Source organism: Aquila chrysaetos, chromosome 4 (assembly GCF_900496995.4).
Source record: "Aquila chrysaetos chrysaetos chromosome 4, bAquChr1.4, whole genome shotgun sequence".
NCBI classification, from domain to species: domain Eukaryota; kingdom Metazoa; phylum Chordata; class Aves; order Accipitriformes; family Accipitridae; genus Aquila; species Aquila chrysaetos.
The window spans coordinates 44,081,332-44,096,525 of NC_044007.1; the positions used below are offsets into that span (position 1 = coordinate 44,081,332).

Consider the following 15,194-nt stretch of genomic DNA (forward strand, 5'->3'; position numbering starts at 1 on the left):
ACGGTAATTGGTTGAGTGATCTCTCCCTGTCCTTTTCTCAACCCACGAGCCCTTTGTTATATTTTCTCTCCCCTGTCCAGCTGAGGAAGGCAGTGATAGAGCAGCTTTCGTGGGCACCTGGCATCCAGCCAGGGTCAACCCACCACAGCAGAAAATGCTTGAATTTCTATATGGCTCTGGAGAGCATAATGCAAACCCAAGCTTAAGCAGACTCAGATTTTTAGAAGCATTTGGAACAGACCAGGGGTTTCTCTTCTGCATCCTAAGCAATTTCCAAAGTTGACTTAGTGCTTAGAGAAATATTACACAAAATTCTTTATGACAGTTTCTCCAGCTCTGTCTTTCAAAAATAACCTCTTATAACTAAGCTGGTAAAAACAATTCCTCCTGCAGATAAATCTAGATTAACTTATTCTTCAACTGAGATTTGTGACTGTTTAGTGACCACCAATACTTTTTGTCTCACATTCAGAACATGTTCATTTTGTTCAGATTAGGGGACATAAGTAAACTCAGCAACTCCTTTTGCCTAATTTTCCAGAGGTAAAGGTAATGAGCAAAATTATCTGAAAAGACACAACATACAAAGAAAAATGTGGATGAAAATTGAGTATTCTTTCAAAGGATTTAATAAGCAGACAAAAAGCCCCAACTCCACAATCTAGAGAGAGCTACTGCTAAGAGCCTGTCCAGATTCACCAGTTATATAAAAGACATAGTTCAAAATTAACCAACAGCAACAACAACGAAACTAATCAGTATTATGTAACACACCAGAGGAAAAGAGAAATGGATAGGAACAGTGTGAACTGGAAGCTATGAAACATGAAACACTGGAAAGCTAAAGTCCATAGCCAGTCAAGGCAGAGGTCAGTTGCTCTTTTGTTCCCAAAGTCCCAGAACGAAACACTGACCCTATAACAATGTGCTGAAAATGTTAATGACATGAAAAATGTCTAGTGCTAATTAATAAAGTTACTAGACACTCACAGAATTTAATTAAGTCCAGGCAACTTGGAGTTGTACACTGTGGTCTACTGATGTTAATAATAATATAAAATACAAAAATCAGGGGAACTTCAGAAAACTGAAGGAGTACTAATGTTAAGATAATATTCAAAAAGGGCAAGTAGATAAAACTGCTTAATCTGTAGTTTGATGTGACGCCTATACCACACTTTTTCTTTATGATGCCAGCAGTTCAATTCAGTTCATACAGCTAAAAGGATTAAGAACACAGATGTTATCAGAAAGGTTCTGTGAAAATGGATCCAAATCAGTAAATTTTAATTGACTGGGATTACATATTTGAGGAAACAACATACATACTGCTTACTGAAGTTAATTTCTTCACTGTTAAATCAGGAACAATGCAAAACTTCATGCACAAATCTGACTTTGTATGTACAGTGTAAAAAATAAAGAAAAGCAAACCCCTAAACCAGTCTTCAAGGAAAGAATCCTCTTCCCAATTGGGGGGAGCATTACAATTTTGACATATTTTTCTTTCTTTACTGTGTCCAAATAATTATGCAGGTATTGATCTCTATTATCTCCAACTTGCTTATTTCAGTAGAAAAGAGTAATTTGTAATTAGTAGAGAATTTTATATGTTAGTTTCCATTTTGGTGTCCTTCACATATTGCAGTATAAATACACTGAATGCAATCCTTTTAGAAATGCATTTTAGAAAGACATCTAATTCTTAACTTCAGAATAGCCTACCACAATCTCCCTCTCTCTAAACAATTCCCTGTCTACACTGATTTGAATAATCTATACATGCTTTTAAAATGCATGGGGAACATAAATGATGCAATCAAACCAGTAGTCATCTGAACTGCTGTATTGCAAAGCTCAAATGCAAATTCCAAAGCTGCAAAGCCCTGAAAGAGGATTCTACCAGCACCCACGCCTGATCTCATCAATGAATATAAAAAAGCTCCTAAGAATGAGTAATGAGTGCAAGTGCACTCAGAATAGTCAGTTTTGTTTTTTTTTTTTTTTTAATGATTTAAACCCTAGTTTAAATTAGTCTGCTCCTACAGTATCTTTTAAATTAATGCAACTAGGTACTTAGGAATGTTTGACAGGTGTAGTCTCTTCTGGAAATGCAAAGAATCATCGTTTCAGTTTACTTAGTTCATTGTTTCACTTTATTCCGTTAATTGAGGTCAATGACTAATTCTTTGAATTGAGACTCTGGGAGCTGGAAAAAAATGATGGTTTTGTTTCTATTCCATTCAGGAATAAAAATGAAACAAAAAAGCCTGAATGCTATAAGTTACTAGAACAAAGGACAAAAAGTGAATTCAATATGTTAATAGCTAATATTTTCATTTAAAAATTCATCTTCATGTAAGCACGAAGTGGGTTTTATATATTTTGTTTAAGGCTCTTAGTAGATAATTTAAGTCTAATTAATGAAATATATTAAATGAAGAGTTTCTGCACCTTGAATTTCCAGTCTGTGTTGATAGAAAGCTTGGGGAGGAGAGGGGAATTTGTATGCTTATTTTGAAAGGCAATTAGTCCTTATTAACAAAATGTAAAAAACCCACAAACATCTAAATTAAATATAATCAGACTTTTCTAGCCTTTTAAAAGATAGACTGCACATTAAAATCTAAATATAGAAGTGGACATAGTCTAGAAGCATCTGAGTGTGTCTCACTGGAGTACTTGATGAGGTACATTTCCAGGCTAGCTGCTGTGATGTTGGCTGGCTTGTGGCCTGGGATTTCAGCTGGAGAAGCCCAAAATCCCTGTTCCTGGAACAATACTGCCATTTGCATCTGGCTTCCCGTACTGTTCCGGGGGCTATAGTGAGAAGCAGAGTTCACTGCCGGGGCTAAGGGAGGAGCTGAAACCTCACAGGCCTGGCGCCCCTTGGTTCATTAATTCTGTCTTTATGGTTACCGAACTAGGAAAGTGACTGATGCAAATCATGAAAGGTATGTTATCTGTGAACAGAAAGACCATTAGATATTTAGAATGTTATTTTGCAAACGGGGACAGTATATCCTGTGCCATAACTGTAAAAAGAAAAATAAATCATGTTTCTAGCAATGCAGGCCAAATTAATCCCTGGTATAACTTCTTCAACTGAAATATCTGCTTATGTAATTAATTTTATTGTTAGCAGGCATTAGACTTAACATTTAAAACTATGACTGTATGTATGAACAAGGAGGCCTGCATGGATGAACAAGGAGCTCCTGGACAAACTCAAACACAAAGAGGAAGCCTACAGAGGGTGGAAGCAAGGAGAAGTAGCCTGGGAGGAATAGAGAGAGATTGTCCAAGCAGGCAGAGATCAGGTTAGGAAAGCTAAAGCCCTGATGGTAGAATTAAATCTGGCCAGGGATGTCAAGGGCAACAAGAAAAGCTTCTATAGGTACGTCAGTGATGAAGGGAAGACTAGGGAAAATGTGGGCCCTCTCTGGAAGGAAACAGGAGACCTGGTTACCCGGGATATGGAGAAGGCTGAAGTACTCAAAGATTTTTTTGCCTCAGTCTTCACCGGCACGTGCTTCAGCCTGTCCAAGTTGCAGAAGGCAAAGGCAGGGACTGGGAGAATGAAGAACTGCCCGTCATAGGAGATCAGGTTTGAGACCATCTAAGGAACCTAAGGGTGCACAAGTCCATGGGACCTGAATGAGATGCATCTGCGGGTCCTGAGGGAACTGGTGGATGAAGTGGATAAGCCACTATCCATCATGTTTGAGAAGTCATGGCAGTCCAGTGAAGTTCCCACTGACTGGAAAAGGGGAAACATAACCCCCATTTTTAAAAAGGTAAAAAAGGAAGACCTTGGGAACTAAAGGCCAGTCAGTCTCACCTCTGTGCCCAGCAAGATCATGGAGCAGATCCTCCTGGAAACTATGCTAAGGCACATGGGAAATAAAGAGGTGATTGGTGACAGCCAACATGGTTTCACTGAGAGCAAATCGTACCTGACAAGTTTGGTAGCCTTCTACGATGGGGTTACAGCATTGGTGGATAAGGAAAGAGCAACTGATGTCATCTACCTGGACTTGTGCAAAGCATTTGACACTGTCTGGCACAACATCCTTGTCTCTAAATTGGAGAGACATGGATTTGATGGATGGACCACTCAGTGGATAAGAAATTGGCTGGATGATTACACTCCAATTGTTGCAGTCAATGGCTCCATGTCTAGGTGGAGACCAGAGATGAGTGGTGTTCCTCAGGGGTTGGTATTGGGACTGGACCTGTTTAACATCTTTGTCAGCAACATGGACAGTGGAACTGAGTGCACCCTCAGCAAGTTTGCTGACGACACCAAGCTGTGTGGTGCAGTCGATACACTGGAGGGAAGGGATGTGATCCAGAGAGACCTTGACAGGCTTGGGAGGTGGGCCTGTGCAAACCTCATGAAGTTCAACAAGGCCAAGTGCAAGGTCCTGCACATGGGTCGGGGCAATCCCAAGCACAAATACAGGCTGAGCAGAGAATGGATTGAGAGCAGCCCTGAGGAGAAGAACTTGGGGTTGTTGGTTGACGAGAACTTCAACATGACCCAGCAATGTGCGCTTGCAGCCCAGAAAGCCAACCGTATCCTGGGCTGCATCAAAACAAGTGTGACCAGCAGCTCAAGGGAGGTGATTCTGCCCCTCTATTCTGCTCTGGTGAGACCCCACCTAGAGTAATGCGTTCAGCTCTGGGGCCCCCAACATAAGGAGGACATGGACCTGTTGGAGCGAGTCCAGAGGAGGGCCACAAAGTTGATCAGAGGGCTGGAGCACCTCTCCTATGAAGACAGGCTGAGAGAGTTGGGGTTGTTCAGCCTGGAGAAGACAAGCCTTCCAGTACCTAAAGGGGCCTACAAGAAAGCTGGAGAGGGACTTTTTATAAGGGCATGTAGTGATAGGACAAGGGGTAAGGACTTTAAACTGAAAGAGGGGAGATTTAGCTTAGACATAAGGAAGAAGTTCTTCACTGTGAGGGTGGTGAGGCACTGGAACAGGTTGCCCAGAGAGGTTGTGGATGCCCCATCCTTGGAAGTGTTCCAGACCAGGTTGGATGGGGCTTTGAGCAACCTGGTCTAGCGGAAGATGTCCCTGCCCCTGGCAGGGGGGTTGGAACAAGATGATCTTTAAGGTCCCTTCCAACCCAAACCATTCTATGATTTTATGATTCTATGAACGTGACTTAAGTGCACTATAAAAAACCCAAAGCTGCTACACAGTAAAAAATGGGAACTCTATTCTCAGTAACATTAAATATTCAGTAATGCTAATACAGCAATACCTTTCTATAAATGTAATATTACTGTTGTTCCATGTAGTCTTCAGTGTATTACTTGTTTGGCCTTGTTGCATTCAGTATCATCCATGTGTTGTGGAGAGATGGTGGCATGGGAAGGTCTAGTTGCTACATTACACAAATGGTGTTTCTTAAAACAAAATGTGCAGCTGGGGATTGTTATAGGCTTATTCAGGCTGCCTATTTTCTCTTGAGAGCTTCTGTCCTTAACCACTTCTGAAGGTATGTCCATTGTGACTATTTTATCTGAGGTGTAAATGTCCTTTGAATGTTTCTGCCCAGGACCAAGAACTGATCTCATGACCTAGATGTTAAATTGAAGCTAACTATCCCCTTCCTGCAAGGACCTCTGGCAATAAACAAGAAAAATCACTTGTGAATTCAAAACCTGTGTAGTCAGAATTACTGAAACATATTGGGAAGCCACACAATGTTAAAATCACTGGTTAGGAATGATCCATAAAGGGGCCAGAGGGAGTGGCATGCTTTCAAAAATGGCATCAGCTGGTCCTGAGTCACTGACCATTCAAAAACAAATTACTGAGAGCTTATGGACCAGTCAGTGCTCTGGAAAAGAAGCAAGAGATGAGATAGTACTTGGTGTTTGCTACGGACTGTCAGGGTACATGAAAGAATAATTGAAGTTCCTGAAATATCTCTCCCTAACATGCAGGAGAACTTTTGTTGGAGACTGGTGTTTACTTTGTATATTCCAGTTCAGAACAGTAATATATACTTTGTGCTTTAAAAAATTACTATTTTTTAAAGTGATTAAGTTGTTTAGTTGTAGGAAAACTTAAACCAAAAATGAATACTTGTTCAAGATTACTTTACAAGATGCCACAAAGCCTCAATGGAGAAGGAAGGAACTTGGGTTTAAAACGTAGCCAGGCTTAGCAGGGAACTGAATGCAGCTGTTTCCAATATCAAAAAAAAAAAAAAAAAAAAAAAAGACAAAAATGAAGGGAAGTTGATGAAGATAGCAACTGTAAGGGAAGCAGAAGTACACAGGGAGAATTTATGGCAAGTAGAGCTAAAGAAAATAGGAAGATGTGTTTTTTCAAGTACATTTGGAACTAAATAATACAACCAGTATTGGTCCATTACTGGCATGGCAGATTACAATTGTACAGAAAGATTGATATGCTCCTTCTCTGTTTGATACTGAAATAATTTTTCTGATCCGGTGTTATCAGTTTAAGAGGGGTGCTTGATTTGTAAGACTATTACAGATGAACTATGGGAATAAACTCTTAAGAGCAGAACTCAAGAGGCTTAGTTTATTTGGTGCCATGGAGAAAACTAAGAGGTGTTAAGGAACCACATGTGAACAGACATCTCCAGAGAGAAACATATAACAAATTAAACGGCTGACAGTGAAACCGCCCGGTTGAGGTAATAGTATGACGCTCATTAACCACTGTAATCCATGAAAGTTTAGCCTCACGCTTGATGTTTTTCCTAAAACACATTGTAAATCAAACAGGAGTTTTCACAGTCTTGTCCCATTTGTTTTTGGAAGAAAGTGGAGTGCTCAGACTAACTCCCATCTCCTAATTTTCTTTTGGAATTGAATGAACTCAATAAATTGTTTTGTTTTGGTTTTTTTCTCTAAATCATTCTGTCTTAAAAAGCATTCTTGACTTAGAGAAATCCACCACCCCCATAGTTTGTAGTAGCTGATCAACCATGATTCCAATTTTTTTATATGTATAATTTTGGTTTACAATTGGAATATTTAATTATAAATCACATTTACAGTATCCAGTTTAATATACAACATCTATTGAGAAGTGTATATTCAAATTAAAAGAAGCAGAGTCATTGCATAAGCTAAAAGGGGTCATGAATGCAACAGCTAAGGCAGAATGGACTACCATATTCAGGTGTTAGGTTGGATGTAACTTGACAATAATTTGGGGAATGAATACTCATAACAGATAAATCAATTTTGAGATTGACTATAAGTAGTAGATGGTAATCTCTAACAGAAATAGGTTTACCTGTTTATTCCATATTGGGTTCTGTATCTACACTGTGTTTTAACTTTGCATATAAATCTACTTCCAGTCATGGCAGCTGTCACAGCTCTGGAAGCACTAACAGGCTCAGTGACCCCCTTCTGCCCCTCTGAGGGGCCTGGCTGCCCCAGCTCGAGGCCAGCTCCGACAGACTGTGGCTGTGGGGCCTAGTCAGGCTGCTGTTGGAGCGCTGTGTGGGGGCTGCTTCCCCTTTGCTCAGGAGCTGCATTCAAGCTTCAGCCCTCGGCCTTGGCCCTTTCTTGAACTAGGTTGTAGCTGTGACCCCACTGATCCTGCTGCACTGTACTGGCTCTACCCCAGACCTGCCTTCTCACCACGGACTTGTCCACCAGTCACTGAACTCGTGGCTCAACCAGGTTTTTGTCACTAGACCTCACTCCGGTACTGTGGGACTGTGCCCCTTGCTGCCTTGCTGCCAGCCTTGGCTCTCAGCTTGCTGAGCAGCCTATTCTTTTTGCTCCCTGACTACAGCTGCATAAACATGTAGTTTAAGAGAGACACATTCTTTTGTATACCAAATTTAGCACCCAAAATTAAAAGCACACAGTGAAAAACTCCTTCAACCTTCTTGTCTGTTTTATAGAATGTGCAAAAAAATATACAGGTGAATCCTAAACCGTATGTTGAAAGAATAATAACGTACACTTGGTACAGCACTTTGAAAACATGAAGAATTATCAGCAGCCCTGATTTAATGCTTTCTTTTCATATATCCTGGAGCAAAATAATTTTATAAAATACTGCTTTTCTTCAGGATAGAAGTGCTAGATACAATGTTAAGTTTTTATTCAGACAGGCTCATGAAAAAACCCTGTAATTAGTTGCTTGGCATGAAGTGGCTCTGGATCATTTTGAGAGGAAGCAACATAATGAAATGTTACAAGAACAAGCCAGACCAACCTGCTCTGCTAGCAGCACTTTGCTTACTCCCCAGTTCCTGTTTCAGTCCTGCCTGAGCTCCCTCTCAAATCAACAGTTGTCCCACACATGCTGTAAAAAACCTAACAGTGCTTAAGTGCCTGGAGCCTCATTTTATGCAAGTGCTGAGAGCTCGAGTGGCAAAGGTGCTTTGCCAGAAATCTACAAACCCTGTTGGTGCTGCAGTTTCAGTGTTGGACTAGTTGCTGTTGCTTCTCTCGCTGATCTCTCAGATCCTCAAACTGCAAGAGGCCACCCTCAGTTGTATCTCCTCAAGACAAGTTTAATGAGGCTTACCGGTGCTTCAGGCTTACTAAACCTCAAAGTTGTTTGTCACCTCTGGCTGACCTCCCTGTTTATAGCATGTATGGCACTTGTTTTGTGAAGTTTCTAGCTGGATGTCATTCCCTTCACCCTAAAGATTAGTCCCTCATCACATTCAAAGAATTTATGAAGACGACAACCATTTTAGGAGAGGCAAAAGCAGAAGTTGACACCTGTAGAACTAAAACATCACTTAACTTTGATATAATCAGTCTTATATTACACAAAGCTGACTTGAATTGCTTTGTTAGAAACTTGTATTTCCCATTACGTCTGTTCATCTGAGTACCTGTGTCTTCTCAGCTCCATTCACTGTTGCAGTCTGAAGTGCCAAAGACGTCTTTCAGAACGTAATTCGGACAGGTCTCCCAACAAGCTGCAAAATTGGAGAGCGCTTGTTTATCAGGTGCCACAAGGTGGCAACTGGGGGGAGCGAGGCCATGTTTACTTTCAAAAGCCCACGGCAGTGGCATTGTCCAAGAACAAATACCTGTCTGAACAGGCTGTGACAATTCAACATTGTCTTTTAACATGACAGACAGGCAGCAAGCTCTTCAACGTGGCAGAAGTAGCTACTAAAGAGTTTACTGTGAAATCCGTAAGCCTGGTCCAGCTTGTGAGAAGTGGTAGACTTACAAGCTGATGAACTAAAAGTAAAAAATAGAATTAGGTGAAGGGCTGTACATATGAGGTTTAAACAGACCTAAGAGGTAACTTTAGGCAAAAAACAGAAAATGCTTTACATAATGAACCTAGCTATTTTACTGAATGCATCTGTCCTGCAGGCTGAAAATGAGATGCTTGTGCTCTCTTTTGCATTCCTCTTCTGACGTGCTTGCTTCACACTCTGGCCACAATATTGTGCTTTGAATTTCTTATATTCCATGACCTGCTGCCTATAGTATATGTTATGGAAGAAGGAGAGGTCACGGTGAGGCAGCAGAGAAGGTATGACCCAGCCGTACGCTGTGCTCAAAGGATCTTTGCTGGAGGACGTCCATAACTGCAGCGTCGTGACCCCCACTTGCAGTTCTGAGTGAAACAATCCGCTCTTCTCTGATTTATGTGGCTACGTCCTCATCTCAAAGAAAAGTTCAGCAGGCTAAGTCTCTGAAGAAACCTATAATAAAAGAGAAACCTGAAAGGGACGTGTGCAAGATTCACTTTCGTTTTCTCGGGACAAGAAGCTGGTTCCTACCCTACAGCTGACGGTCTGCTTTGTGTCGAAAGCTCTGGGAGCCCCCAGAGGGGCCCATCCTTTCCCGCGGCCCTTGCAGGCAGGCAGCGAGAGCAGCCCAGCCTGACCGGTGAGTACACCCGCAGCCGCCCTCTCTTGACGGGGGAGGGATGAATTTAACGGTCTTTAAATGCGGAGAAGGGCCGCTGCCCGCCTCGTTACCCGTGCCGGGGTGAGGCCTGGGCGGCCCGTGTGTCCGTCTGCCCCCCCCCTCCCGCCGGTGAGGCCTCGGAACGGGCATCGCCAAGGGCCGGGCCGGTTAACGGCCGCCGCTCACGAGCGCCCCCCGCCCCGCGCTTCAACGGTCTCCGGGGTCTCCCGGGGTGAGCGCGAGGGCGCGACTTCCGCCTCCCCCGGGCCCGCGCGCGCTGCCGTCGCCGCCGCTGCTTCCGCCGCGCGGTTCCTCCTCCGGGCCGCCCTCTCCCGGCATGCGCTCGCGCCGGAAGCGGCTGACGACAATAACAAACATCGGCGGCGGCGGCGGCGGCTGCGCCAGGACTCCCCGTCCCCGCGCTCCCTGGCCCGGCCCGGCCCGGCCCGGCCTGGCTCGGCGGCCCCGCGCCGCCTTCCCCGCCCGCCAGTCCGCCACCTCTCCCTGCCGGGGCGCGGTGACCGCCGAGGAGGTGCGTGCCCCCGCGAAGCCGCCGGGCCCGGCCGCGCGGGGCGGGGGGGACGCGCCGCCACCGCCGCCGCAGGATGCGCGGCGCTGCCCGGGGACCCTCGGGTGAGTGCCGCCGGGGAAGGCGCGGGCTCCCCCCCGCCGCCCCGCTCCTCGTCTCGGCCGCTCCCAGCCGGGGGGAGGGCGGGGGGCCCCGTTACCGGGAGGGCGGGTGGGCGGCCTCGGGAAGAAGGGGCGGCGGTCCCGGCTCTTGCCGCAGGGCTGCAGCCGTGGGGCGGGCGACGAGGAGCTGGGAGGCGGGGGTGGGGACGACCGGGATCCCGCGGCTGGCTCCGGTCCCGGGGTGGCGGGGTGACCCCCGCGCAGCCGGCGGGGGAGGGAAGAGGGGGTGGCGGCTCCCAGCTGGCAGGGGGGGAGCGGCGGTGGCGGGGCAGCGCCGGGCGGGCCGGGGTGCTCCCTGCCTGCCTCCCTCCCTCCCTCCCTGCCCGGGGCTCCGCCGCCGGGGCGAGGGATCGGCGGTGAAGTTACTACGAGGAATGACTCAGCCCGGCTGCGCCTCCGTGCTCGCGGTCGGCAGCGGTCGGAGGAGCGCCGTGCAGAAGCGTTGTGTTTACAAACGTTGTGCTGCCTTTCCCTCGGTTGTTTACTTCTTTCCGCTCCCGAGGAAGCGTACCTCGTGTGCCGAGCTTTCCTGTCGGTTTCTCGTTATTGCTTTCTAGTAGACTTTTCAGGCTGTTTTGTGGATCCGTGCTGGCATTTCTTTCTCAGTACCCCAAAAGTTCTGGCTGACACCGATCCTGAGGTAGAAATGCTAATATGAATGCTGGGAAAATGAAACGAACTGATCATTGTAACACCCGTGTTTCTTACTTAACTTCATCTAGAGATGGGAAAAAAAAAAATAACCGTGTCTGAACCTGAGATACTCGGAACCAACCCATAAGTGTTAGTTTAGCTCTCTTACAGCCGTAGCTTTTTTTTGTGTTATTTGTTTTTTTTGTCTGAAGTAATTAAGTGGTATGTTCTGGCCGTGAGCCATTTGTTCCCCATGGTTCGTATTTACAGCTTTCACCTTTATTTCTTTATGGGAGCAAATGAGGAGGTTGATTATTTTCTTGTGCCGCTCATATAAACGTGCCTTAGAAGTAGCTTGTGCCATTGGCTTTATGGAAAAACTTACACTTCTGAAGGTGTTTGGTCGACTGTGTGGTAAAGGATACTTCAGTGGTCCTGGAGAAGTAATGAGCATGGAAAAACATGCTGCTTACAGTTGAAGTTCATACAGCTGGGAGGTACTGTGAGGAATACTAGGCACTGTAAATACTTAATAATAATAAACTTGTGTGCTATTATGGTACATTTAAGTTGTGAACTTTAAGAATGTTTAATATCTAGTACCTTGGGAAGTTTTTAGAAGATGAAGCACGTGAAGAAAGGACTTTGCTATTATCTAGTGTTCTAATGTAAACTTCAGTGCCAAGAAGTAATATTAACAAGAAAGAAGTTAGGTGTTTAAATATCGTTAAGTTTAGTTTAAATGAAAGCGTGCAGAGGATATATTTGTACTTATTCTAAATGCTGTCTGGAACTCAGAATGGTTTTATTATGTTGGGAGTAGTAGAGAAAACATCTTACTGAAGAATGTGAGGTAAGGGACTTCAGCTGTGCCAGTTATAGAACTGGAAATACAAATGGGATCTTTTGAGATGACAGATCAGTGTAAGATAGACCTAATATTACTTTGGAAGTATATTATTCTTGTATACTTTGTACAAGTAGCTGTTATGTTTTGTAGATTTAGAAAAAAAAAAGCAAACCTATCTTATGCTGTATTGTGTTGATCTAGCCTTGTGCTCAGCACAGATTTGGGTTAGTATCTCTGAGATCATATTCGAGGGGCTGGCTCTCTCCCCATGTCATGTTACCATATTTATAATTAGAAGTGTATGCAGCAGACTTGCACTCTGACTGGAGAAGAGGGCAAGGGTTATTTTGAGGTCTTTTGTGGCGTCTGTTTAAAACATTGTCCCTGCATGTTGTCCGAACACAGCTAAGGTTACACAGTCTTGCGAAAAATTAAGGCGAAGAAAATAATTTATAAACTATTAGTACATTTCTTAGAATTTCTGTTATTCTGGTTAAGTAGGGGGTGAGCGTATGTGCGGGGATAGGAATAGCACATGTCGATTTGTTCCTTTTGATAAGAGAGTAGCAGTTACAGTAGGATCGTTGGAAATAATTTTTCTATATGTTATCCCATAGGGTAGCTTGTTACCAATGTGTTCATAAATCTTTATTTGGTTTTAAGCCAGCAGTTAGTTTCTGTGGAAGTCTGGCTCAGAGTGGCGTGAGGGTCTTGAGACAGAGTGGGTTCATTCGCATATTGTGGTAAAGTGAAGCAAGTTAAAATGAAAAACTATAGCGTGCGTAACCGGCCGTCACACGAGCTACTTCAGAGTCACTTTGGACAGTGTCCAAGCAGTCATTGTCTGCTTCTACATATGCATATTGCTCAAGAAAGTTGTGCTCCTGATTTTAGTCCACAGCTCAATGATGTTATATAAGGAGTTTCTGAACAGGAAATAAAAAGATGTTTTTAACACCCTGCTACTTTAAAGAACCTTGCTAATGGTTAGCATTCTGATGCAAAATTGATAATCAGTATCATTGAGTAGCAAACACTTGATTACAAGATGCCAACTTATATAATAATATTGTATTATACTGCAGGGTCTGATGGAATGCACTGATTCCAAGGGGGCAAAAAAAGTATCAGTAATATGTAAATTACTAATCTAATTGCTAGAATTACAAAGTGTCTATTTTGTAGCTGATTTGTCAGAGTAATGATTTCAGTGTACAAGTTGAAAGAGCCTTACATGAATTCTTTGTTGTAAAAGCCTACAGCATGATTAATGGTGATAGAGAAATTGCTAAGAATGATTTTTTGTGAGCTAATTAGCATTCTATGGTTATTGTGAAAGTCACTTGTCTATTTATGAGTTAATTCATATTGCAGATCGACTTTTAATTTAGTTTTGAGTTCAGTTGAAAGAGAAGTTGGAACACATCGTAGCCATGTGTCAGCTCTTTCTATCCCCATTTGTAAGCAGGGTTGGAAGTGGATATACTTTGATTATGTGTTTTCTAATGGGATTTGAGCATAACTAAATTGTTAATAATACATAAATAATGTCTAAGTCTCAGTTGTTGGCATTTGTCGATAGAAATATCAAAATAAATCTATTGATACAAAACTTTCATTCAGAGGTTCAGATGGGGCTGGCTACTGTTGGCTCGTCAGGAGAACCACCTGGGATGTCAGGGCAATTCTTGCTTGTCTTCTGTCCACCTCCAGGTGTGTGTTTTTCCTTTTGTTGTTCATGTTTGCAGTCCATGATTCCAGTAGGTTTCTGAGCTCAAACTACCAGCTAGAACTACCAGCTCAAGCAACAGCTCGGTGTAGCTTTTTACATGCCTCCAAGATGTTGACAGTTTCTTTTGGGAACAGATTTCACAGTTGGGCCTGCTGTCTTTATCGCATCAAGGTGAAATGATTACAGTGTGCTATATATAAATCTCCAGTAGTTTGTGCATCTAGAAGATTATCTGTTGTAGAATGTGGTAGCCTGCTTTCTATGTGAAATGAGTTGTTCCAGTGTTATATGAATTTCAATCTGACTTGTATTGATTACCTGTTGATTGAAAATAAAACGTAAAACTGCTTTGTTGACTAGTTGGGTTCCAAATGTCCTGCATCTGTCTTGCTGTGTAATGCCATAGGTTCAGTAAGAAGAGTGATGTGTGAATATCTGCGAGCAGCTCTGCTTAAGGAATGTTCTGATTGGTCTCTGACTTCAGAACATACTTTTATTTTCTTGTTATGAAATAGCTCATGTTTTCTTACCTCATAAGACCTATTTTTGAAACAGTATTTTTGCTTTTTCAGGAGAGTAGGAAAGTTGTGGTGGTGTAATAGCATGTTAAGTATTTCAGTTGCCTGTTCTTTTTATTTGGAGGGATTAGGTGACACTAGTGTCTGTATGATAGAAACACAATACATCAATCTTCATTATTTTTCTTGAAGATGTGTTTGAAAGGCCAGTATGCTGTTTTCAGTTTGAACAGATTGAAAACTGTGTATTTTAGAGGTAGGAAGCAGCATTGAAGAACTAATTAAAGGGAAAGTTTTACTTCTATCATGGATTAAAAAATCAGACCACTCTTAGCAAAGCTAAAATATAAATTCTGTGAAGAATGGCACTTCACTGAGATCCAATTTCTGAACTTTTGATGTAGCTGCTCCTAAATTCCCAAATTTTGTTTTGATTTAGTGTTCAGGTTCTCTTTTGTAACTGACTTATCTGCTGCTTTTTTGCATGCTTGAATATGTTCATGCTACCTTCTGTAAAATACGCTCTTTTGTGTATTATGTATATTGTACATATGGCTGCAGCAATTTTTGGTCTCTATTATTTGAATGGTGGTGTTTTCCTGATATTGCAGGGACTTTAGATGTCAGTAGTTTATCTCAAATTTTATTTCAGGTTTGTTGATGCCAAGTAGCTGTGCTGGTGTGTCAGAAGTGTGGATATTTGACCCTTATTTAGGGTAGTTGTGCCTAGGATAGACAGTTCATACTGACAAAATAGTGCTTTTATTTATACAGTTTTCCTTCCATCCTCCGGAGTGTGTATTTTTATTAAATTCAGATGAAGTGGAGATTCTTATGTAAGAATATATTGTGTAACTGCACCAACTCTTC

At 42.9% G+C, this 15,194-nt stretch overlaps 1 protein-coding gene and 1 long non-coding RNA gene across 6 annotated transcripts in view; one reads left to right on the forward strand and one right to left on the reverse strand.

Moving 5' to 3' along the window:
• Nucleotides 1-6,555: 6,555 nt before the first annotated feature.
• On the reverse strand, nt 6,556-10,154 carry LOC115340133. Its single transcript, XR_003922927.2, has 2 exons — nt 9,772-10,154; nt 6,556-9,693 (listed from the first exon to the last, which is right to left on the reverse strand). It is a non-coding gene; the product is annotated as an uncharacterized LOC115340133 (long non-coding RNA).
• Nucleotides 10,155-10,291: 137 nt separating this feature from the next.
• The window catches only part of RB1CC1 (RB1 inducible coiled-coil 1), an 81,439-nt gene continuing 76,536 nt past the window's right edge, over nt 10,292-15,194 (forward strand). For 2 of the 5 annotated variants that reach the window (XM_030011131.2, XM_030011135.2), the window contains exon 1: nt 10,397-10,534. The gene's annotated coding sequence lies outside the window, so the exon portion shown is untranslated. Of the gene's footprint in view, nt 10,535-15,194 lie in introns of all 5 variants that reach the window. The other 3 variants (XM_030011133.2, XM_030011136.2, XM_030011137.2) reach the window with 3 other exon arrangements.